Source organism: Pleurodeles waltl, chromosome 6, assembly GCF_031143425.1.
Source record: "Pleurodeles waltl isolate 20211129_DDA chromosome 6, aPleWal1.hap1.20221129, whole genome shotgun sequence".
In the NCBI taxonomy this organism is placed as follows: Eukaryota; Metazoa; Chordata; class Amphibia; order Caudata; family Salamandridae; genus Pleurodeles; species Pleurodeles waltl.
The window spans coordinates 1,379,230,693-1,379,255,425 of record NC_090445.1 but is presented as its reverse complement, the minus strand read 5'-3'; the positions used below and the strand labels follow the sequence as shown (position 1 = coordinate 1,379,255,425).

General features: G+C 42.6%; 1 protein-coding gene across 7 annotated transcripts in view; it reads right to left on the bottom strand.

Moving 5' to 3' along the window:
• Nucleotides 1-24,733, bottom strand: part of ATP13A2 (ATPase cation transporting 13A2) — a 671,851-nt gene that overhangs the window by 406,857 nt on the left and 240,261 nt on the right. The window lies entirely within an intron of this gene.

Here is a 24,733-nt window from a genome sequence, read left to right as displayed (position 1 = left end):
AGGAACTACTGTGGCAGCTCAGGCTAGATTATTCTTATTGGGGCTGGGTCAAGGCTGATTTGTATATGGCTGGATCTAATCGGGGGTGGGGCATGACGAACAGAAATAATGGTCTGGGATGCATCCCTGAGTAATTACAACTGACTGAGATTAATTCAATCATTCATCCATCATTTCATTTTTTTATTATTCATAGTGTTGGCCTCAAGCCTAGGCACCAAACCACACTCATTTTTAGGTGGATGTGAACATGCAATCAGGAAGAATGCTATCACTCAAAAGGCAATGGAGTCAATGACCTAAGTGATCTGACTCATTACCCCCTTGCTATCCTGGATAGAAGCGCTGTGGCAAATCTGCATAAAATATGGCAGAAGCTTGGAAGGATTAGATTTCCTTTAATTTGTCAAGTTTTGTGTCAACCCATCCAGGGTGGAGGGGGTAAAATTAAACAGGTGGCAATAAAATGTTCATTTTCTTATACTTCTTGCAAGGTTTGGGGAGTCTGCATCAAATGTGGCAGCCAGGTAGTAAGTAACACCCAGTGCTGGTTATTCCAGGCTTTGTGTTGATCATATGGAGTGAAGCGGTTGAGAGGGGGGAGGAAAGGGGGGTGGGTCAATAAGGTTTTTATTTACTAAATAGCTTGTCACCATTTGATGGATCTGTTCCAAATCTAACAGAGACTTAGCATGTGCAACCTACTCTTGGTTTTCTCAATTTCATGCAGGCCCAAAAAGAAGGGACCGAATTAAAACAGGGCAGAAATTAGTGAACGAAGTATTCACTTGCTACTAAATCTGACACCATTTGATGAATCTGCTTAAAACTGAGTATGCATTTAACAGTTTTACCTTGGGTTGGCTAGGTCAAGTTATGGGCAGATGCTCAATAGGTGGCCAAAGATAAAAGGAAAACCCAGTAAAAAGCCATTAAGGCCCTTCAACCAACTCCCTGCTGGGCACCGTCAAGGAGGTTTGGGTGCAGGACCTGGCCAAGGCTATGCACACCACAGCAAGGATACATGACTGATTAGTATCGTAAATTATTTTTAAAAATTAGATTCACTGAAAATTCGACACTTTCAGTTATGGTTCAGAAAACACAAAGCCAAAAAGCCATGAAACTGTCCAGTTACGGCGTCCAACACACAATGTCACACCACCCCATTTTCAGTACAACAGTTAGCCAATGGAATGTACAAAAAAAAAGTTTCCACATCTCACGAAAAACTGGTGTGCATTGTGTGTGGCTACTCATAACCCAATTATTTCAGGGCTTTTTCGGTTTTGTCACAGCTGAATCATAGCAAACTTTTGTAGTGTGGTTAGTTTTACGTATCCTTTGCGCATTAGCTTCAGGCTTTAGGCCTTTGTGCACTTTGCCCTGGATGTATTTTATTCATTTGCTTGCTGCTTAGATCCTCTGTGCACTTTGCTCTAAATGCTTTTTATTAGGCTTCGTACTGTTATTTTTCAATTAGCCAGTTCTACGGTCTTGTTTTTTATTCATATCACACTGTTTAGCCTACTTCAGCACTGGAGTTCTCCATAACACATTCCTGTTCACTCTGTGCTTCAGTCAAGGATACAGTCTGGTACATTGCCGATAGACGTGGTAGGAGTTTAGTCTTTGGCATTCCTGCGTAGGGACATTTTGTGATCACGCTGACATGTTAGTTATAAAATCACTTCCTTGTCCCAATACACGCAAGAGGGAGATTCCGACCTGGGAACCACAACTAGACGCTGACTGCCTCGTTGCAGATGCTGAACCAAGATCACAGGCCTTTGCTCAGGTATGAGGGCTGATGTCTCCCCAGTGATTCTGAAAGGCAAGTTAGAAGCTTAACATGCTGTGCTCGAAATATATCAAGCAGAGGGAGAGCAGAAACTATTAGACACGATGATAGCTTTGTTCTTATGTTTTACTCTCCTGGTGACTAATTCAATCCTACTGTGTTGTATGGTTCTGGTTATTGCGGCTCACGCCTTATTATCTAAAATACAGTCATTTTATTAAAACATTATATAAAACCTATACTGTCTTTGTCATTTATATATGAGATCATACTGTAAATGAGAGAGTTGGTTTGGATCTGAATGACCACGACTTCCCTGAGAAGTTCCAAAGATGTCATGCGCTCGGCTGCCCAATCATCTCTTCCCCGTGGGAGAGATGAGGCACTGCTAGTTATCCGGAGCAAGAATCGGATTTAGGGTGACAGAGTTCTTTACACGTGGGTCAGACTCAGTCCCCCACACCGTTATCGATCCTGCTGCCTAGAAATCCAGTAGTCTCATTTAGGATAATGAGAGCCCACGCGACACTTTTACCGGTGGATTTTTTCAGTGAATATGTAATTCTTGTTTGGGTGCTTTAGTAGCAAGAAATGCAGGGGCATAAAACCCATATTTCACAGGAAGCCATGAAATATGGAAATATGTCAAGATTCCCTGTGAAATATGGATTTCACAGTGATAGTCCACAAACCCATCTGAAGGGTATTACTGTCAGGTCCACTTGGATTTCGCAGCACTAGAGGACTGTAGAAAATTGGGCTACTGGTTGAGGGAGGTGAAACCATAACCACCAGAAACCACAATCTCTGTTAGAGTGAAGTCACAAGAAACCCCAAATTAACCTGTGCTAAATCCTATGGTAGCTTGGCACAAAACCTGTGAGGCCTAACTTAGATGCAGTGGGTACAGTATTTAAGCAGCTCTTCAAAAAGTATTAAAGTGAAATTACAAAGCAAAAAAAACACCCACATCAATTTAGAAAAACAGAGTAAAATGTAATACATTATTTGAGATCGAAACAACAAAAATCCAATTAGTAGGGCCAGAGATATGCAATTTCAAAGTTTTAAGTAAAAATAGTGCCTAAATCCACAAAGTGGCAACCGTGTGTATCTAGTCACACTGAACCAGGGCAAAGTCACAAATTCTGGATGACCTCAGTGGATTGTGGTAGGATAAAGAGGCCGTGTTAGGCCCACTGAACAAAGTACCTTAAATCCTGAGTTGCAAAGCATTGTGAGATCCTGTGTTGACGATGCATGGCGCGGCAGCAGTTCCGGGGAGCTACCGGGCTGAGATGCAGATTCCTGCTTCATCACCGAGGATGCCATTGACTCTGGGGATGCAATGCGAAGGCCTGCATCTGGAATGCATCATGCAGCAGCGCTTTTGAGGAGATTGCAGGCTATGATGCGAGATCTGGTGTCGAAGAAGAGTAGGGCTGCTGCAGTTCCAATGTGCCTGTGAGGAAAAGCATCATGCTGCACCAGTTCTGCTCACAAGACCACAGTTGGGCTGGCAGAGCACATTCTGGCTCACTTCCAAGGAGATAGTAACAGGGTGGCACCTCTTGGAAGGTGTTACTCACTTCAGAAAAAGTCCAGCTCCAGGTGCTGGGTTCAAGGTGGTTGGAGCCTTTTCTGTCCCTGAGGCTCTGATTAGGAGGCCAGCCAAATAGCCTTTGGAGTCACTCTGGTGGTCCAGCTTCAAGATGCAGGTCCTGTCTTATTCACTCAGGCAACAGGGCAAAATAGTAGCAGTCCTACTTGCAGAGCAGCACAGAAAATCTTCTGAGTCTTCCACAGGTCTAGAGGTGTACTGAGAGACCACAATTCATATTGGGTGCCCACTTTGAAGTAGGAGAAGGTTCTGGAGGTTACCACCCTCAGAGGTGTTTGGCATCGTCTGCCTCCCTGTCCTTGTCCCAGCTTGTCTTCGGTCACAAAAGACTAGTGTCAAAATCCTTTTAGAGTGTGCAGGGTAGAACCTAGTGTGCTTGTGTGGAAGGTGACAGTTCCACCCCCTTATCAAGTCAGGGATGGCTTATCTTGTCAACACCTATTGCCCCTTTGTCTCACTGTCAGGGAGTAATCCACAAACACCGACAGCCAGGTATACATAGTCATGTGACCTAGGATACAGGCACCAAAAGGCTGGGACAAGAAAATGGCAACTTTCTAAAAGTGGCATTTTAAGAACAGTGACTTAAATTCTAACTCTACTATTAAAGAGGGTTTTAAAATATGATTCTATAGACACCAAACTCAACATTCCTACATGCACCCAATTGAAAGTTATCACTTATTAAATGTAATAAGTTAATCCAATGTTTTCCTATGGAAGAGTCAGGCCTTGCAGTAATGAAAAGCAAATTTAAGGATTTTTTCACTCTCAGGACATGTAAAACTTAAAAGTACATGTCCAACTTTCTAAATGCATTGCACTGTGCCCTGTGGGCTATTTAAAGCTTACCCTACAGGTGACTTATATGTATTACAAAGGATGGTCTAGACATGACAAAAGGTTTATTTTGCCAGGTCAAATGGCAGTTTAAAACTGCACACCCAACAGCAATGGCAGGCCTAGTGACATGTTTAAAAGGCTACTAAAGTGGGTGACACAATAAGTGCTGCAGGCAGTAGTTTTTAGTTTACAGACCCTGGGTCGAAAGTACTGTAGCACCACGCTACTTTGGACCTACAAGTAAATTAAGTGTGCTAGCTGGGTGCAAGCCAGGTTCGTCATGTTTAAAGGAGAAAGCACAAGGAATTTAGCACTGTTAGCAGGGGTAAAGAGTGCAGAGCTCCAAGGCCAAATAAAACAAGAACAGCAAAAATGGAGGAGTAAGGCAGACATTTTCGGGAAAGGCCATCCTAAGGCTGACAGGCCTACTAAGGGCCAAATTATGCCACAGGATTATCTAAATTATGCTCTAAACAATTCATCCATTTGAGGTGGAACCAACACTTTTTGGACCTCTCTAAATTATGTGTTAAATCAATATTTATGTGGTAAACGCTTCAGTCACAGAATCACAAATCCGTTGGTCCTCAACCCTGTGCATTGTTTGCTTTATCACTAATCTAAGTTAATAAAACCTAAACATTCTAATTATAATCAGTTCCCAATTTTAGCTGCACTGTGATAAAAATACCCCACACAACCCTAAAATAAACAAGCAATATGAAAAATACATAATGAGTAACTTATGTTAGTATAGTCATATAGCACCATTTCGTGCTTAGGGCAGCATTTACAAACTATATCACCTTCAGCTGCTTAGTTTATGACAAGAACAGAACCCCCAAAAGCAATAGTGGACTATATCACACAGAGGGCCTAACAATGATTATCACAGAGCACGCCTTCAACTCAGTGTTTGTAAGAGGAACTAACCATCACAAAATAATTGCCTACTACGGTAATTTGTGAGATTCCACGTAGCAAAATACTTCTTCACATGCTTTAACACACAGTAAAAACAATACACCTATAAAAATGCATTTTGGCTTTAACATGAGCTTTCACAAAAGATTTGTCCATCTTGACTATGCTACTTTTACCCACCACACACAGGCCCCCTTTCCCCAGGTACAGCATGTGCAGCCGCAGTGCAAGTTTCACTTCAATATAAAAGCCACATCAAAGGCAGAATAGGAGCTACCACGTATAGAGCTGGTAAGGCACAGGAAGCAGCAGTGTAAGTGTCTACTGTCCATCAGTAATCATGGCTTCTAAAAATATATATTTTTTTTATTTTTTTTTAAACAAGTTAACAAGATGGCAGGGGGTTAAAAAAAAGGGTGAAGGAAAAACAGAAAAGGGAGTGGCATGTCATCACTACACAACATACAGTTCATTGGGAGCGGTTCATTTGGAATTAAGTTCCTAGTTCATGATGCCTCAAGTGAAGCATTGATACTAATTTGAGGAGCCACATCTGGCATGCTATGCATACATATGGAGGCCACGCTCGCAGTTAATTTGCATCTCGTGGTTTTGTGCTAAGTGCTTGAAGCCCCACCTGTGGCACTATATCCATTTCACAACAAGGCCACCACTGGCATATAGCAATCCAATTTAATGGTCACAACGAATGCACAAGATCCAATTCTCGAGGTCACTTCCTGAATGTCGTACCTAGATCTAGATCACATGTTTAGGAATATTTTTTTTCTTTAGCACATTTTTTTAGGTTTCCCATGCACAAAGCTTGCGCAGCTCTCTCTCTCTCTAGCTGACCTTGGTACTCTGTCATTGTTTTCAACCCACCCTGCTGTTATTTTTAAACCCTCCCTGCCCTCTTCCCACTCTCTCCCTGATCTCTGTTGTATCAAACCCACCCTCCCACTTTCCTCAGCCCAAAAGCTTATGCGGTGCTGGCGAAATCACCTGTATTAAAAAAAACTTAAAATGGGTTTAGAACGTGTCCAATACCTACCTTTACTTACCATTTGTGGATTCCAACGGCGCTCTATTTTACCTGCTTCTGTGTTCTGATTAGTCAGCATGTCAACTGCTTTCACTTCTTCCTGCTCTGCATTGCCTGTCCATGCCATGGAGCGTGGTCGAAGTGCAGACTCCAGTCATTGGTCAGTATCCATCCACTGGCCACAGGTACTCTTTTCAAAATGTTACACCTTCACTCCTGAAGAATGTATGTCCTTGCAGTAAAACTCGTTGACCTCCGCAATCATTTTTAACTCACCCCACTGTTGTTTTTAAACCCACCCGACTCCTTCCTACTCTCTTCCTGCTCTCCGTTGTTTCTAGCCCACCCTCCTGCTTTCCACTGTTTCTAAACCCCTCCTTCTCTTCCTCACCCTTCTCCCGCTTTCGTTCCTTGTTTACCCCATTGCCCACTATGCCTGCCACGGAAGGACGGGGTGAGTTTTTACTACACTTAAATAGTTTATGCTTGTAGGGTAAATTTTGTGATTTCGGTAGTGAATAGTGAAATTAAATCGGGTGTAGTGTTTTCTGGGCATTAATGACAAAGTCAATAAATCTCACATAAGTGATAACTATAGGCTTTGCCAATGCTTGTTTTCTTTTTATGCTGCACTCTTAAAATGCATTCTACATTTGCATACATTCGAATGCTTATCAGTATTTTTTTATATATTTTTGCAAATAACGGTCTTCCATGGAACATCAGTAATATCGCTGAAGTGGCATGGCATTCAGAAAACGGCCACAGCACTTAACTCCCAAGCTAAGTCGTGAATCTATAAATGCCAGGAAGTAGTATTATTGATGGAGGCCTACAATACCTAAAATAAACCTGAATATTTTTCCACCTTTCCACATAAATAGCTGGTAATCAAAGTTCCCTTTAAGGTGCGCGCGCGGGCCCCGTTCTCAAGCGCGCACGTTTTTGCAACGTTATGTCGCTGCCTGCATCATGCGGGAGAGAGGACGTCAGCGCTGCGTTTAAAAAACAGAAGCAGTGCGAAAACAGGGTCACTCTCCACGGCCGAGCAGGACAAAAAAAGACTGTGCAGCCACCCGAGGACTAATCACTGCACAAAGAGAGCACCGGATGAAACAGGTACATGTATTTACATACAACATGTTGCTGTGAGGATGTCTTAAGTTCTGAGCCTGTAATCACCAGGACTTATTAACTGCCGTCTCGTCGACTTGCCAATCTTTTGTGAGTGGTGTATCCCAAGCGTGACCCTTGACCTGCCCATAGCCGAAGGAGAAATCTTTTTTTATTCTGCTTGGGATCTCTCCATTACAAACATGTAATACTTGGGAGTCTAATATTGTCAGCCGCGAATCAATCACCTGCAGGGTGGAAAGCTGAGAGAGTGCCTCTACAAAACAAGATGTGCACTTGTGACTGGCTCCAGGCTGCATCTTTATTTATAATAACCCTGTGACTATTTGACACCCGTTGCTCAAACAGAAAACTGTAATTGCACCACTGATACCTGGTGATGTTGACATATTAAGGCCTGATTTGATTGTCTGGGGGGGGGGGGGGGGGGAGGGGGAGGGGCAGGACTGCGTTTAGCAGTCCCTCGCTTCCAGGCTCTGGGAGAAGGTCGGCTGGATTCCTGGCCCCAAATGTAACATGCCCTGGTTAGGATGGAGGCTATTCCTGTGCCCAGCTCTTAAAAACTGGCAATGCAGCTTGACCTCTGACTGAGGATTGCTTTAAAAGTGCCCTTTTGGAAATACCTGGATGTGTATTAACATAGGTAGTACTCGCATCACAGGCATGTACTGTACGGAATACCAACTTGGCAGTTGGTGGTCAAAACGGTGGAAGAATGTTTAACTTATGTATGAACTTGTGAATTCCCATCACATCTTGATATTTCTTTAATGGAAAAAAAGTTAAAGTTCATTACTTGAAGTACCCCAGAACAAGTTGTGGGTGTGGAAAAGCATATTTTGATTAGGTGTCCTAGCCACGGTACCTGTTAACTGCAGCCGTCTCAATAGATAACAACCATTCTCAAAGTGGCTCTCCTGGCACAGTGGGAGAGCAATACTGAAATATTCGCTGCACCTGTGGTTATGCTCACGGGGCTGACTGCCTACATGACCATGCTGCTTCAAATGTTTTTGTTTCAGTGGCCTCTTGGGGCTGTTTAGATCATTAGTCGAATGCCAAGTTTATTTCTGTTTTTTGGGTTTGCATAATTGTATCTGTTAACCTTTTCTTTTTGCAATTATGACTGATTCAGGCCAACATAACATCCTAATTACACTCAACACTTTGGGGGTGACCCTTCTAGTTTATTTCTCAATTTTGTGTGGTCTTGTCTTTTTGGGAATTGTTAGCCAGCAACTCTACTGGTGGGGTGGTGAAAGTGGTATTTTCTCAGAATTAACATGGTAGACTTCATTTAGGATGCTAAATGGCAACATTGTAATTTGTCCTGCCGATTGAGGAAGTCAAATGTAAGTGCTTTAGTTATATGCAGGGTCCCTGGAGTTATGTAGCTGGAAAGTACCAAATTATGGGGCAAAGTTGACCAATTTGTGACAAGTCCAATTATGCATTTACAACACCAATAGCTAACTCACAAATGCAAGACCTATTGCACTGCAAATTATTTATTTAAGTTAAGCACTCGAATGCCAGTTGCAGCTGTCTCTTCCTAGCTGTGCTTTGCTGCTCTCACCTGTGATATCTCTGGGCCATTTTGTGCCCTTGTATGCTTCTCCCCTGTTGCTTTTTCATTGGTGTGCTTCTCCCTAGAAAGTTTCCTCCTGCTCTCCTTTGCTAGATTTTTTTCTTCTGATCACTTAGACTCCAACTGTGCTAGTGCAGGCTGAATATCATGGTTATAAGGTAAAGGTACTAAAAGACACAAACAACTTTGACAGTGCTCGTTATAAATATGTACAACTCTCCCCAGCAAATTCTCTCTTGGAGAAAATAGGGACATGTGTGGCCTTCCTGTTGCTTGCTGGCAAAAACATGCCTGGTGGGAAACAGGTTTATATAGTGACTGCTAACGGGTGCAAGGCTAGAGTGAATGATGGGGATATTAGATGTAGGCTGTTAAGACACCTCAAATCTTTCTGTGAAGACCACATTTTTGGATTGCCATGATTTGAAAGCTGACTGTGCATATCATGTTGAGTCCACTGCCTAAGTGATTGCGCCCTCTGCACTGGTAAGCAACCAGATTTCCCATGTTGGGAAGGCAAGGCACAGTCAGCCTCCCTGTAGGCACTGTTAAAGCAAGCACTGTCCAATACCGTAAATGGGATGCTGTCATCTTATTGATTGCCTGGCTTATTTTGCTTTAAAGGGGGTTGGTGTGACCAGAGTCTGTTTTTGAACTGGAAATTGTTAAGTTATGGCTTTGAATACAAACCAATAATTTGTACAATACTGGGAGAGCATCTGATGTGAAGGTACTAAATAATTAGCCATACACAATGTGCCTCTGAGATGTGCAACACCATCAGGCTACCACCCATTGGCAAAGCCAGTAGGTTGTACATATGCATAATCGATTGGCTCTGACAATGTTTTACCCATGTGCACTAGCACGGCTGCATTTCAGCATGGCTTGAAAGTTGGTGTTGTGGAATTGAGTGGCAGTGTTGTATACTGGAGTGGAATAGTGCACTGTTGCAGAGTATAGTGTTGAATTAAGTGGAGTACAATGCAGTGTTGTAGAATTCAGTGTCAGTATACTAGAGTGGAGCACAGTGGGGTGGTGTATAGTGCAGGGGTGTAGTGGAGTTGTGCAGAGTGATGTGGCCGGGACTGATGTAGTGGTGAAGACAGCATTGGCACAGGTGTAGCATGTAGTGATGTGGATTGGAGTGCAGTGGTGTGAAGTGCCAATAGATAACACGTTTTCAGTTGAAATTACCATTCTATTAGCACATTTTTTTAATCTGTACAGTAAAGTGTAACCTGCATCACCTAGTATAACGGCTTGTTTTGATCGTATAAAGTGTTTCCAATGCACTTCAGAAATAACCATGTGCTACATTTGTGTTCCTAATGCAAGTATTATGAAATACTTGCATGGTTCATTTAAAAGTTGCTGTGCTAAAAAAAGTATCTAGCAAGATTGGCAGTGTAAATCCTCACTTTGAATCCAAAGAGAGAAGTAAACAAACATCCTTGAAAGACCATTCATTGACCTCTTTGAATGCACAGCAAATGTGATGAGATCAGAACAAGATCTACAGGTCTGTTTACAGAAAGGACACAGAAGGTTGATTTAATGAAGGTTTGGGGAGGGTACAAACTGCAGGTGGACAGCCTAAAACAACCAGCAAATGGAAAGCAGGAAAATGACAACCACAGCCAGTGGGCAGAATACATTCATAGGTCAGCTTTCTGAATGTACCCTGGATGCCTTTGGGTGTGACCTAATAGGGGCTACAATCATCCTCATTATGCTTTATCCTAGGCTACAGGAGCTTCCAATAATCTCTGCCAGCTGTTTGGAAATGGGGGCCCACAGTTGTGGTCTTGTAGGTAATCCAGGGATTGAAGTGAATTAAAGTGCGGAACTGAGTGGGGCCCAAGTTAAAGCTAAAAAATATATTCTGCAGCTCTTATGAACTTTTCACTACCTGTTGTATGCATTTAATGCAAACACTTTAAATGAAGTGCAAACAACAGTAATTAGTGGTAAATGAATTGTTAATGCAATATTAATTAATAAAATTGCCGACTAGTCCATCTAGCACAGTTGTGTGTAGTATTGGGAGGTCCAAGCCTGCTAATAACACCACTGAATGGTAGTCCTAGTTTAAAACTGTATTACACATAGTATTAACATGTTGATGCATTCAAAAGCCATTTACAGGAATAGTTTTCCAGTTCTTTTTTATGGTGTAATGCTCTGCCTAATTTGCCCCCTTGCAAACTGAACTCCACAGCACACTATATTAAATACTCTAACTTTGCAGTCAGAGCAGAAAAGTAACCATTAATCTCCAGGATAAAATATGCAGGAAATTGTAAGAAGACATAAGCTGGCACTGGACTTCTGTCGTTGAACCCACAGCAAATGTGAAGAGACAACAACAAGACTTAAAGGCACCTTCATTGCTCATTCACTGTCTGAATGAACAGAAGACTTTTTTTGTCAGATTGCCAGAACGAGCCAGTAGCCCAAAAATGTCTCACCCTTATAACTCCGATTAGTCATAGCGAGTGGCCGAGCAGATAACTTGAGGCCTCTAAAAAACGCGTGATGTAGGTTTCCAAACGGATGATAATATGAAACCTGAGTTCATCTAAACTGAAAGCCCAGGTAACTACTCACTTGCTCTGGAACTGTCATGCATAATGTTTTTGTAACTCCTATAACTATGCTAAATATCTTCTTTCCAATTACAGACGGTCAACATTTGGATTTGAACGGGCAGGTGTGAGCACCAAGGAGGACCAGGTAATTCTGTAGACGTTCCAGGTGGGATTAAGGGTCTCTAGATAAATAACGTTCATGATCCACACCTTTGCTTCTATTACAGGTTTGTCGGACCAAGCAAGTTATAGATTTGAATGGACCGACATGTGTAGAAGCATAAAGGTAATTATTTGGTAGGTACCTCATCTGGGTCACCTGGCACATTATAATATGACAACATGCTGCAACCAACTGTTAACCATCGTTTCTTTTGCTGCAGGCATCTCAGACAGTACTGGTCATAGATGAGGACGGGCAGACCAGAGTAGCAGCAGAAAGAGCAGGTTATTATTTACTAGTTTTTCCTTATGGTGCAACTGAGACATTGAAACGTTCAGGTGCTTTAATTATTTTGTACTCTTGTACAGGCATCTTAGACCCTGCTACACAAATTTGAACAGGCACACGTGAGTAGAAGCAGAAAGACAAGGTAATGTAGCGGATTTTCATTGTGGTGCACCTAGCACAGTGGAATATGATAACCTACTTTAACCACCTTACCCAGATAGGCGCACGTGAGTAGAGGCAGAAAAACAAGGTAATTATTTGGTAGATTTCACTTGTGATGCACCTAGTACATTATAAAATGACAACATTTTTCAACCCTTTTTTTTTTTTTCTTTCGCAGGCATCTTAGACAGTGCTAATCATAGGTTAGAAAAGGCAGATGTGGCTACAAGCAGGAAGACCAGGTAATTATTTAGTAGTTTTCCTTGTAGTACAACTGAAACACTGGAACACAAGCATGTGCTGTAACCATTTTGTTTTCTTCTATTGCAGACATCTTAGACAGTGTTACATCTACAGGCACCCTAAGAAATAAACGTGCTGCTGCCAGGTTGGGTTTTGGAGTGTGCACCATGCTAACAGAAACTGCCAGTGACAGAGCAAACAGACTAGAAGTGGTTGAACGGCAAAGGTCCCTGTCTGAGGAGATAAAGATTCTCATCAACAATGTGTTGCTAGCAGTCAAAATGAACACGTCAATGTTATCTGTTCAAGACATCCATGACCAAGTCGCATTGTATGTGAAGATACCAGAAGCTGGAGGAGCAAGAACTATGCCTTTGAGTTTTTGGAGGCCATCAACAGCGTGATATGCTCTGACTTCATGGCAGAACTTCGCAGTGCTCGGTATCACACATTGATAACTGACGAGAGCACAGATATTTCAGTTACAAAAATGCTCATCCTCTACTTCAAGTTCCGATCTGTAACATTAACAGAGCATAAAACAGTGTTTGGGCGAATTGTAACTCTGAGAACATGCAGTGCGGAGGCTGTACAAGACTTCTACAATGCCAATAAACTGGATATTATGAAAATGGTCATGTTCACATCAGATGGTGCATCAGTGATGCTGGGGAAGAAGAATGATGAAGCTACCCGCCTCAAACAATCCATTACCCATCTAGTTGAGCAGCACTGTGTTGTGCACAGAGAAGATTTGGGAGTTGATGATGCCTGGAAAAAAGTGCCGATGATCAGGGAAATGGAAACAGTGCTGAGGACTGTGTTCTCCCACTCACCTTTAAGGAAGTCCAAGCTGGATGAAATTGCTTTGGTCACTGAATGCGAAGCGGTCTCCTTTCGGCCACTCAATGAGGTGCAGTGGCTATCAAGGCATTTTGCTGTTGGTGCACTCTTGCGTAATGATGAGGTTGCTATCTAATACTTTGATCATAAAAGAGTTGAGGAGAATGACCCAATTTCTAAATATTGCTACAAAAAACTATCTGTCTCAAACTACCACATTTCCTTTGCAGCACTGAATGACATTCTGGGTGAACTTGCATCTTTGTGCAAGTTGTTTCAGAAAAGCTCTCTGACCACCGTTGAAGCTGTACAGTATGCCAGAGCAAAAATTACCCAAAATAAAGGAACAGTACTTGGGTGACACTGTCTTTTGGAGCAACACTGTAAGAGATCAGATGGCTTTGTGCAAAGGGGACTGAGAGTATGATAGTGAGCCGATGTTATCTTTCATTAAACTTCTTTGTGAGCACATGGAAAGAAGGTTCCAGAAGATGAGTTGAAAGAATTGACAGGCTTTGATTTCCATGCAGTAACAACACAATCACAGTTTGATTTTGGGACTGAGAATGTACAAAGACTTGTTGAAAAGTATAAGAAGGTCTTGGTCCTGGGTGATTGTGACACCCCTGATGATGTTGTCCGGCTGTACAGAGATTATAAATATGTGGGGGTAGTGCATATAAAAAACTGATTGTTTAGGACATTTCAAGACATGCTGAATTTCACGCTGCGGAATGCTGCACAGTATAGTGTTGTATCTCAGCTTCTTGATGTCTGTGCAACTTTCCAGGCTTCAAGTGCAGACTGTGAATGAGGAATCAGCCTCATGAACTCAAGGAAGTCCAAATTAAGAAACAGACTAGAGGAGAGTCACCTAGATATGCTGATGAGGACAAAGGCTTACCTCTCAAATGGGAAAGTTGACTTAGAACGAGTTTTTCAGCACTGGAAAAATGGCAAGGACCGGCGGGAAAAACAAACATGTCACACATCTAATGTTGGCACCTGACTTGTCTAAACTCTGATGCGGCTCCTCCTACAGTCCATGTGGGGGTGGGGTAGGAAAATTTATCAGCCCATATATTGGCAGGGGCATCATGGCATTTATGAGCAGTGTGTTCATCAAATTGAAAATGTTAGCTAATTGTACAACTGGCTGTATTTGATGTGCAGGGCCCTCTGCAGCGTTCTGAGAGCATTCAGTAAAGTTTCATAATGGTTCAACTTCCTGATTTGTGTTTTTTCTAACTGGGGTGTAGGTGGCACTTAACAGGTCATGTCCTTGGGGTGTGCAACCAGGTCACAAAACTGCCTTAATGCCTTCTTTGCATGGAGCAATCTTTATCAAATATCCCTTTTTTGCTTTAGTGGTATGAGAGGCTTGGTAGTTATGCACTGCGCTCGCGTGAATGGCCAATTTCTTGGCGCAGATATCCTTGGCTGCAGCGCACAGAGACTTCACACTGCCACAAACAGTGGAAAAAAATTAGAGGGAACATTGCTGGTAATAGTGTTCTGTGCTTGAGTAAGAATATAAACAAGTACTAATTGTCTTCAATGAAGTGTGCCTCCAATATTGCAATAGTCTATAGGACCTTGTAAATCAACAAAAGTTCTTCATCATCATGAGGAAAAACCTACTGCAAGCACAAGCCCAACAACTTACAGGAATTAAAAAGCGGGAAGTAGCACCTGAAGCCATGTTGTTAACTAAGTGGCTGACGCACCCCCCCCCCAAATGTTGACTAGGAATAGTTTCAAAAAGGGCAATTGCGCGCTCCATCAGCACTTACATATGAGACCCGACATAGACCCTGTACATTAGTATACTGCCACAGGGGGCAGGACCCGAATGGAGGTGGATTATGCATTGCAGGATATCTGTATCTCTGTTTTAAATGTCTTTTAGTGAACTTTTATACATACTTTATAGATTTGGCCTATTTCACTTGTTCTTTGGTATTTTATTAGACTCCTTTTAGGCAAAAAATTTATTTGTATGCTTATATCTTGTAGGTTTGTACACTCCATGCACATTGTGGCGACTCTTACATAATTCCCTCTAATAAGCTCTCATAAGCGCACCCAGATTCTACAATCTTAATAGGTGCAGGGAATCCTTCTTTTGTAACAAGTAACTAATATGTATCGCAAGATGTGGGTATGTTACATTTGTAAAGATCCTCTACACGCCATTTAGCATTCTATAATTATAACCAAGTTTGTGATTTAAGTCCACTCTAGTCCAAGAGAACTTTAGGTAATGGAACGACGATAGATGTTGTAAAGTGTAATTTTAGCTTGGTCGTTGTTTTATCGTATTTTCTACTATTGTGCTCTTTGCAAAGGTTTTAAATAATCATGCAAATAAAGATTATTCATTCATTCAAGTACTAATTGTCTTCAATGAAGGAGCATGCCTCCAATATAGCAATAGTCTATATCCACCTTGTAAATAAACAAAATGTGCTTAAATTCCTTGGGGACTTAATTCTATTGATCATATTCCAAAATATTTAAAGTGAAAGAACATAAGAGACTCTTTCAATATGTATGTGCTCACTGTGTCAGCACGCCCTCCTGTGAATGAATCCAGCCTCCGGGCCAGGAAAGATTCAGAGGTTCAGCTCGTCAAACAGTACTGCCCGAATTTATCAAACAACTCTCTTATTTCCATGCCACACCGCTGGCTAGGTTCGAGCTACAAATACCGCACGGTATGCTTGGCGGGATGCAGGCTGTGTATGAAAGTAGCGCAGCAGGCCAGTGGCCACTACAGCGGCATAACGAAACAGGACCCCCACCCCCATCCACCCACCTGCAAAGAACATGGAGGGGGCCCCTTCCAGACTCCCTCAGGCGAAGGACTATATTGAGGCACACCCACCCTGGAGGTCGGGGGCCCTGCCGCACTGCGGGGAACTTTTGTTATGCCACTAGGCCACTAGACATAGCCTTTGCAGGCTGACTGCAGGGAGAGGACAATTCTGTAATCTTTAGGCCGTAGAGAACCTGCACTACAGCTACAGGTCACGGAAAGTCCAAGCCTAAGCACTTTTTCAAGTACACCATAACAGGACCCCAAAAAACGTGACTGAGCAAATGTCTGTTGAGACAACGTAGGTACGTAGTAAGAATCTAACATAAAGAAAAAAAGCACACTTCATCTGAAAGACCTCTACGAATACGAACCAAAACACAAATTCACCGTTACACTGCCACAAGGTCCCCAATAGACACATGGAAACCTATGGAGATACATGCACTTCGCTTAAATCAGTGGCGGCTGGTGACATTTTAAAGTGGTAGGGTGTAAAAATTCATGATGAGTGGCCAGTCGCGAGGGAGCATAGCGAGCAAGCCCGACTGCTATAATAGGGGTTTGTGGGGTAGGGGGTGATTCTCCCCGTCTCCAAAGAATTTTTTTTAAAAATGTGGGCAAATTGTGCATTTTCAAGCATATTGGAGAAAGAAAGCAAGGTTAATAAAGCAATTGTGAAAGTGTTGTTACAACCTCAATAGTGCTCACTAATATTACTGCAAATAATCTGTGTGATCCCTCATATTTCTCATATGTGAGGTTCCGTTTTGATCTAAAAGAAAGCTGTTTTATGGCTGTTGAATGTACATAAACACAACATTTCTCTGCAAAATGTCCATAATATACCCACACACATCCCCTACATTCAAAATAAATTAAAGGAAAACGTACTTAAAACAATTTGTTTCAGAATTATTCAATGTGATCAAGGCAAGAATCTGTGCAGAACAGAGCTGACTCTAAAAGGGGCCTCCCTGAAATTCTGGGGCCCTGGGCCAGAGCTGAGCCCACTTCGCCCACGCCTTCAAACGTCTTTGACCAGGACCTGTGTTTCTGTTTATGTCCTGACAAATGGCACTGCATTTTATTGCTTGCATTTGGAAGCCTCTGTTGTTGTCAAACTCAAGCCACTTTACATAGGCTGCACGCCATTTGTCAGGCCATAAACAAACTAGACGCATTAATTGCCACTGGTGAGGCACTGGAGAGGGAGGGTTCATGGAATAAACACACCCACGACGTGCGTGTAGGTATTAGACTACATCGAGCTTGCTTGTGACGTGTTCCATGGCAAGCGACAGATTACTGCCTGTGGCCGCATCCAATGCGTTGTTGCCAGACATTCTCAGGCTCTCTTTGCAGACAGACGTGCAGTTTACAGTTCCAGGAATATTATCCTATGTCATCATCCCACTCACAGAGCCGCAGTGGGACAGCCACAGAAGGGATTACCATGTATGGGAGCTACAGCTCAATTACAGAGTGTAACACAGTAATACCATTGTGCTTTCTCCGGCATTAATGATTAATCCACACATCAATAGCATTAATGGCATCCATTCTGTGTTTATGTACTCGGAGGTGGCAGAAAACCGATGCGGATGGGATTTATTTGCACTCTTTCCCGGACTGCGATGTGTGAAGTGCGGCAGGACCTCACCAGACACCTGCGTGCAGCGTAGATTGAAAGGCCTGTTAGACCGGAGCACAGACAGATTACCAGTTTGTGACATTTTAGGCAGCTGTGTTACTGAGATTTTAACAAAAACAAGCACTAATTTCAATTAATGCAAAACATGTTTTCAATATTCTCTCAGTTGCGCACAACTTCATAAACAGTGCAGTAAAATAACCCATAAAAATGTGATATGTACATTTGTGGTAATGACAAGGAGGGCACCTGACCAACAGATAAAGAGGCCTCTAGATTATTATTTTTGAGCTGTTTGTGGGAAAACGGCGGTCGCGAATCATTTTTAGCAGAGGCAGAAGCGCACTTTCTTCAGTGTAGTGTACCTAACCAGGTTTTGATGCTTTTAAACTCACAATACTGTTTTGTGCTTTTAAGCACATTTCTATGTCAAACGCCATTCGCCTGCAGGTTTGGGGTTTCACATATGAGAGGTAACGTTGACAATACTGTGCAAAACCGCTAGACTGTTAGATTGAGAATAAGACCATACTCACTAACACTATCTTTGTATATGGGGGAGGGAGAAGGGTTTCACACTGTTTTGTTTTGATCAGCCAGACAGCCCCTGGGGGGGTGGAGGGGGTGAGGACTCCAGGTCATTCCATAGCAGACATCCAACTGGGATTGCAGAAGAGACCACTACCCGTTTCAGGCCAGTAACCCCTCCCCATTCTAAGGTCACCATAGCCATGGGATGGAAGCTGATTTTCCACACTCACTTATGACTGAGCGAGTAAGATGTATCACTGTTCGTTTTTTTAATGCATTTGAGGAGGGTTTTCAGCACATCATGCAAGATCACTAAAGTCTCATCAGCAGTGCTTAATTTGTAAATAAAAAGATGCCGGTGCCCAAAGCCCTCCTTTTAAACAGGCGGCTGCTGCAATTAAATGTGTGAACACGGAATACTGAGGCGGCGTAATCCGGAAGCCATCTCGGGCCTCTTCAATCCATATAAAACCACTCCCTGCCCCTTCAGCTCACTCCTGCAGCTTTCTACTTTCTCCCTTTGTGAGCTTTTTCGTTTTTCTCTTCCTCCGTCTTTCCCATACGAGGCTTTTGCTCTCAGCAAATGCTTGAAGCAGAAGAATAAGCCCCGGCCCTTAAAAAATAAGTGCCGGTGCTCAGCACCGGAAACAACAAGCACAAATTAAGAACTGATCAGCAGTCATCTTGGTTTCCTGATAAAATCAAGCCTCAGCTCGTCTCACCCTCCATCCAATCCACATTCTGAGTTTAATATCGTGGCAAGACTTCACCAGGACCTGCATGCCGTGTGATTACTAGGCCGTTACTTAGGCACATCGATCTTCAGCAGAAATAAAAATAATTTATTTATTATTGATTATCACAGATTAACTTAACTTTCTTTAAGGAAGAGATTGATGCTGCTGCCACTATGCCACAGTCAGTCACGTGCCATTGTCCACCACTACACTAACACCTGCCTTGTTTCTGCTAGGGCCAGGCCCTTGGGGGTGCGCACACTGTTTTGATCTGATGACGCGGGGGTGAAAAATTACGGCGGCTGAACATAAGTAGTACAACAAAGCTAAAATGACACAGTAAAAACACCAGTATTTCATGTTGTACTTACTACTAGTAGAGCTGACAACTCACTGACCAGACACTGTGATCAGATTCAGGCCTGGCAGGCTCAAAGAGAGTGTAGCGCAAATGACAATTTAAATGAAGTGCTATTGACTGTGCAAGGTCTCGCATCAGGCTCGGGCCACAATGTCAGTCTCCTCATCTCTCTCTCCACTGTCCCTTGTGTACAATGCAGTTACTGGCAACACACAAAGATGGAAGGGGGAGAGAGAGGCTTAACAGCTAGGGCAGAATAGCCAGTTACTGCACAGCTTGACAATAAAGCCATACAGCGACTGGTCATTATGCTGCAATTGCTCCTTGGAGATGACTGAGGCTTCCATCCCGCGCTGCCTGCCTCTCAAGTCTGCCTAGTAACCACTAATGCGGGTCTGTGAGCCATTCCGGGTACTGCTCCTTTGCTGTCACACAGCAAGAGAGCAGAGTCAGGATTAGCCTGAGCAGGACAACTCATCGCTCTTTACACTGCCTTTTGGATCCCCGGGTCGCCAATTGTGCAGGTGAGACTGCTCAAGAGTTTGCATGTCAGGCTGGCCAAGGGAAGGCACCAGACTAACCTGACAAGCGCACTTTGATGTTTACTGGTTCTGGTTGTCCTGCCCTGCTCAGCAGTCGATCATACGAAGGAACCGCCCTGGCTTTCGTTTGCTTTTTTTTTTTGTTTAAACACTTCTTGCTCTGCCTTGTCCCATTTTTGTTCAGCTATTTCTATTGCGGATCACTCTGCTCTACCCCTCTTCCAGTGCTGGAATTGGAAACATTTACTTCAGGAACCCATAGATTGGGGGTCAAGGTGCCAAAGAACAGGGTGGAGTCACGAGGCGTGGAGCTTGAAAAGCAAAGTCTGACAGTCAACTTATACATTTATTTTAAAGAAAAAAATCTGCCGCAAAAAAACTGACAAAGAGATGCCCCCCAAATAGAAAATCAGGTACACTTCCAAAGTCGACTCTCCACTCTCAAGGTGAAACTGGAAGAACAGTTTCTAAGGCTTGTTATAAATGCAAGGTACGTTTGAAACTGAGTTTTTAATAAACTCAATAAATCATTTTCCAGCCAGTGCTTTTACGTTTAAAAAAATAAAACGGGTTTTAAAACACAGATCTAATACTGATGGAAAAATTACAAATATAAATGCAGAATATGCACTTGACAAAACAATATACAAAATAGTAAACAAGTTCGTCTTTGTGACCAATTAAGTAAGCTAGAACAGATTCACTGTCACATATTCTCCTTCTAATTTCTTTGCAGCAGATTTTTTTTTTTTTTTAATAAATGAATACGTTGACCCTCAGACTCTGCTTTTCAAGTTCCACCCCCTGTGACTCCAACCCCTTTCCCCTGTCACACTTTGAGCTCCATTTCATGGGTTGCCAGAATCATTTTTTTTTTTCCAATTCCAGCAATAAAACAGATCATGTTTAAGGTGCAGACATCCTACTACTAGTGAGAGAGCTGAGCTAAGAGGATTCAGGAAATCTCTGGGCATCTTCACAAACCTTTCACGCTGTGCATCTTTGTTTTGTTCACCTTCTGCGATGCACCTTAATTTATTTTCAAAATAGACGAATCAGTATCCTAATTTCTTCCTCCATAAACGTCTCTACCCAGGCGTGCAAAGATCACCTCAACTCTAATACTCTCGGTAGATGTGTTTGAAACCTCAATACAGCTGGTCACTCCATATGAAGGGCAATAAAGGCCATGAAAGTCACAGTGCAGCATTCAGATGTGCAACAGGCTGGCAAATTAGTCAATATTAGTTTGGCAAAAGAGAAAGTATTTGTCTCTACAATAGGAGGATCTCACACATTAAACCAAAATGTCCCTGGTACTTTCTTCCAAATCTCATAAGTCTCAGTTCTAGAACTTTGGTATGAATATATTAATATTTAAGTTACAAACATGACAACAAATTTTGTCTTTGGGTTTTTCAATAACGGTTGACCTAAAGAGGTTCCAAACCTTACTTCACTCACAGTTTCATCAAAATGATTGTTACTCTCATCGCCCACATGCCAACCTTTCCTGGCGTACATCAATGCAAAATTCAGGGTGGCTAGTACACCATGGCTCTTGTGGTACAGATGAGGAATGATGTGAAAGGACAACATTTGATAAGCAGAAATACGCTGCCCAGTGCGGGAAAAGCTTCCCTGAAACAATTAGGTTACTATCACTGGTCAACGAAAAGCAGGAACTCGTGGTGGGGGTGGTGGGGGGTGGGGGTTACCTTCCAACAATGAACAAGCATTGGCAAAGTTAACAGGTCTCACCTATGCAAGAGCTTTTGTCTTCGATAATGGTTTTAAGACATACTGTATAAGAGCGTGGCTAAAAGTAAAGAAAAAAGTGCTGTGACAGTCAGAGTTGGCCACGTCATATTGCTTTTTGTTACTTCCAGCTGTGATTCTGTACAACAAGTATTCTTATGGAGGGATGCAACGTAAACAAAATTGTTAAAATGCTCTAAAAAGTAGGACTATTAAATCTGATGAAAGTGACACTTATCACTCGAAAAAATAATATGACTGCGTGGCTAAAACACACGATGCAGCGTGAGATAAACTGGCATTTTCCTAATACATCATTAACAAACCTTTGCAATGCAATCGGTCTTGCATTTGCTCCAGTTAGAGCTATCAGCGTTGTAAATTCCTAACTGGACTTTTCTTGACACATAAATTGAAAATGAAAAGTACAACAGTTGACAAAAACAAGCTGATTCAAAGCGCCATGGCAGCCATGAGCGTAAAAGAGAGACATAAAAGGAAAAAGAAGTTCGCTGACAATCAAACATATCGGCAATCGTGCAATTATCCATGTAAAAGGGTCAGTCTGCAAAGCGGGGACAAATGGAAAGTATTTACCAATGAAAACAAAGGATTATTGAAAGGCATGACCACGAATGATTGAACGCAATGGGCATAAGGTGGGTGTGGTTAAAAGCCCTCAATACCTACAACAGGTCAAAACGTTTGTGCGCTCGATCTAAAAAGAGTAAATGTAACCCTAGTGCATAATCACACCTCTCTTGCATCCCCTGGAGGATGAGCGCCTTGTGTGCTCCAACTGGGTTGGCTTGAACTATTGCTAAACAATTAAAAATATGTACTGAGAGAGTGCAAAATATTGCTTGTAACAACAAAACCAGATGACTGTAAAATTGAATTAAACAATGTATATGTGCTCGCTGTAGATGTGGAACGCACAGCATCTCATACTTTGCACAATGCTGTATTTTCACCTAAGAGCATTTACATATACTATGGGTCCGACCATATACTTCTCCCTTTTCAACTTACGTCGCCTATAACCTAGAAAATGCGTTTTGTTGCTAAGACTTTTGGAGCTTGGTGGTGGTGAAGAGATGGATTAAGGGGAGAGCCACTGTGACACAATTTTTTGTTTAATTAAAGCAGGCAATTGTGAGGCACATAGACCAAAACAGAGACAGAAAGACTGAAAGTGTGTTGCCTTTTTTTCTAAAGTAAACCAAGGATATGTGTATTTCTTTTAAGGTTCCAGGCCTCAACGAAAAATCCACTCTTTATTGTGGGGACTGCTCAAAACCCAAGTTTAAGTAATCAACTAAATGAATAATATTGCATCACGACTGTGCTTGTGGTATGATGTTTATTTTTTTGGTGAGCACAAGCGCAGGTTTGACTTGGTCACAGTTCATACCGCAAATGGATCACGTTGCTAAAAACGTGGACTTTGGCAAAGCTTGACTAGTCATCTACCAGCTACTTATTACTGTATTTGGTTGTTAATCTGGTACTAATGAGGTGAAATCTTCATCCAGATAGTGTAAAGCCACTTAAGCGAACTGGCTTCTGAAGCAACCACAAATGGCCAAAAGAGAACACCAAAAAGGCTTTATTGCAATGGGAAAGAGAGTGCCCGAAAGACAAAATGTAATTTTTCCTGGGATCATGAAATAATTGGATGATATGGAAAGCATTAAGCAAAAAAGATGAAATAACCAGAGAGCCCTTGCCAACCTTTCAATTGACCACTTAGGTACCATTATACACCCATAAATACATATAACAGCAACAGGGTCCACAAAACAACAGCTATATTTGAACGGCTCAATTTGATTTTCGTCCAAGGAAAGGTTCTGTGTTGGGGAGCAGAGTGTCTGGTCAAATATGTGATTTTGTGGTCAAGAAAATAAAGGAGAGACAGGCCATAAGATGGTGAGTGCAGTTAGAGTTGTCATGAGGTGATGAGACAGATGGGGAATGGGGGTAAAAGTGGACAAACTGTCGGAATGTGGAAGCAAAGAAAGCGACTGTGTGTGGTGCTGGTGAACTTTCTCTCTCCTGCTAGGGAGTACTTCTCCTCCGGGGTAAGAAGAGATCTGAAAAAGGAGGCATACAGAAGGTCTGCCTGTGGAGTCATGTCAGGCTTGCATCCACATCAAGAGTTCCAGACCAGGAGCCTGGGACACGCGGTCAAAACAAAGGGCGAGGAAAGGCAATAAGAGAAAGAACAGGGAAGAACGGCTATGGAGATGAAACAGACACAAGGGTGGGTGGAGGGAGATAAGTCAGGGGCGGGTTGAGGATAAGATGAAACGGACCGGGGTGAGAGGAGAGAAGCACAAACACTCGCGGAGGGCTTGATAACAAAGAAAAAAGTAGCTCCAGAAATGGGCGCCACGGAAGGAAACAAGTACTTGGTCCACGCTCCAGAGGAGGAGAGACAATATGACGCGTGCATGCCGTGCAAATTCCAAATAGAATAAAACAACGGCGACCCATGTAGTGGGCGGATTGTTTCACCCTAACTGTAAACCACATGTCTCAAAGACATGGCACATTTGACATCTAGGAGAGGCCTAAGAAACGCCATTAAGTGGGAGCACCTCAATAGTCGAGAGCTGAGTTGCTTCAGTGAAGAGAGGTTCAAAGTTCCTTCGCAGTGCACAAATGAGTCATGGAGGTTTGCATACACAGCTCAGTTTGCACCGGGGAACGCCGCCTGCGAGAACAGGGAAAAAGAATCAATTGAAAGCTATGAGTCATCAGCAAACACCCGCAGCACCAAACATGCCAGGTGATGACATACATCACCGCTGGGCGAAGAGACATGCTGGGACGTTGTAACTGAAAGCCCAAGGTGCAAGGACTGGCCAAGATGTACAGAAAAGACAATAGGCGCTGCGTACAAAGTCGTCATTTTTAGACTTATAATAATAAATCACTACTACTCATATAGCGCACTTCCATTTGCCTGGTATCGAGGCGCTGAAAACGTGTTAATTAGTAGCCAATTTAATAGTACTCATGCTATCGAGAACGGACAAATGAAAATCTTAATGGACCACCCTGGGATTCAGACCTATGAC